Source organism: Echinops telfairi, unplaced genomic scaffold (assembly GCF_000313985.2).
Source record: "Echinops telfairi isolate 266 unplaced genomic scaffold, ASM31398v2 ScPeMD7_5592;HRSCAF=6446, whole genome shotgun sequence".
NCBI lineage: Eukaryota > Metazoa > Chordata > Mammalia > Afrosoricida > Tenrecidae > Echinops > Echinops telfairi.
In genome coordinates, this window is record NW_022109491.1 from 56,559,650 (window position 1) to 56,561,942 (window position 2,293).

A 2,293-nucleotide genomic window follows, 5' to 3' on the forward strand; every position below is an offset into this window, starting at 1 on the left:
GTACGTCAGGCCCAGAGGGATGGGAGTGAGGGACTCGAGGTCCTCACAGAATAGTAGGGGCAGGACCAGAGTAGGACCAGGACCAGGCTCCTACTCTTAGGCTAGTAGGCTTATGGCCTACTGCACTGTCTTCTACTGCCTGTCATACAGATTTTCATAGTCCATAGCAAAAGGAGGTAAGGCCCTGATTCCTCTAATTTTTTTTATTAAGTTGCTATTGGGCATAACAAATAACAAGACTGATAAAATTCATACCCTCATGGTGTGCCTAGATACAGCTTTTTTGCAGAGAACATACATATATGTAGTTCTTTCATTCTCTTCAGTTGGTAAGAAAAAGGTTGATAGAGAGGGGGGGGGTTGAGGATAGAGAAAAAGCTATGTAAGTGTTTCAGTGGTCCCAATCTGGTTCTAATCCTTGGTTCTTGGTCTTCTTGGGAGAAAGGATTTGTCCAAGAGACACAGCATACAGAAAACCATAGCAAAACTTTATTGAAGGTAAAAGTACAGGGGTTGGCAAAGCATAAGATAGTTTTTGTACTCTTGACAGAAGGCCAATCAAACAGCTTGAGAGAGGTCTGAGCACCTTGCCTGCCTGCTGATGGGATTCTCTTTTATAATCCTCCCCATCCTCTTAACCTGTGATCAGTTTCCTCGGAGCCATTTAGCTGGTCAATCATGGGCTGGATTGCAAACCACAAAGTCAATCATTCAAAACCACCAGTGACTTCATGGGAGAAAGATGAGGCTTTCTACTCGCATAAAGAGTTACAGTCTCAGAAACCCATAGGCGCAGTTCTACCCTGTCTTAGAGGGTTGCCACGCGTCAGAACTGACTAATGGCAGTAAGTAAGTATTGGGCTAGTTTTGCTGGTCATTTTCTCATTTCCGGTACCCGTTTCCTTTCCTTCCCCTACCACTTCTCCCACTGGCTGTAAGCTACCTACCTAATTTAAGGAGAGAGGGAGAGAATATTTCCCAAAGGATGTTCTCCAAGAGGGAAATATTCATCTTGAAAAAATGTGGTTAGTCAAACTGTATCAAACTCCTTTAGTTCGTTCAAATGCCGACTTCACTCCTTTCTGGTAAACTTGAGTTGCCATGGAGAGAGAGTGGCCTGGGACAAGTCAAATGTAAAACATGCGAAACAACACCCCAGCCTAGTATCACATATCGAATAGCTAATTACAATGACCTGCCATGTGTTTCCCATTCCCAGCAGCCGATTTGATTGCTTCATGATTTATCACCTGTTTTTCTAAGCAAAGCTCTAGTCCTCCCTCTCAGCTCGCTTCCCCCCTTTTTTCTTTGAATGTGTCAAGAGTGGTGGGGGCAGAGAATGTAAGGACAAACTAAATGACTAAGTTCCCTGTAGCTCCTTCTAAGGTTTTCTTAGCCCAACCCTCTGAGCCTATTGTATATGTTCCTGCCTATCATGAGCCCTGTTTCCACCTAATACCAGCCAATTGTTCTTTTTAAAACCTCTTTCCTAGGGACTTTTAGAATGTATCTGTACAAAGGTAGCTCTGATGCCTACAGTAAGCAAACCACGCTGTTTACATGGCACTTCAGAGTTTCAAAACACCTCCATATTTTATTTCAAACCATCATTACAACAGTCTTGAAAGGAGAAAGGCTGGCATCAACATAACTGAATTGCTATGTGCTAGGACGGGAATGGAGGCAAAGAGAGGTTAATGGCTTGCCATGACCACTCACATATAAGTGGCTTCAAAGCTGTGCCTTATGTGTTCAAGCCCTTGGCCTAGCAGTTCTGTTCCTAGTTCCCCTGTGCTGTGAATATTTGCGCTCTTGACAGCACAATGGGAGGAGCATCTGACCATGAACCAGAAAGCCAATCAGAAAAATGTTCTCCTCTCAGTTTCCTCAACTGCCACATGGAAGAGTTGGAACAGGTTTTCTTCTTAGACAGTGTCAAATAAACACGCATGGTGAATGATGCCATTGTTCATCACAGATCAATAAGTAAACACAACGAACTGCATATTTACCTTGTTTATTAGCTATACACACCTGCTTTCAGATCTTAGCCTGCTGTAGCATCCTTTTTGTTAAATTATTTCACGATAGATATGTATTGACAGAGGCGGGATAGGAATGCTATAAGAGCCTCCCAATAAAATGATTTTTTTGTGTGTGTGTCTTATTTATTTATTTTTTAATCATTTTATTAGGGACTCTTATCACAATCCATACATACATCAATTGTGTAAAGCACATTTGTACAGTCATTGCCCTCATCATTCTCAAAACATTTGCTCTCCACTTAAGC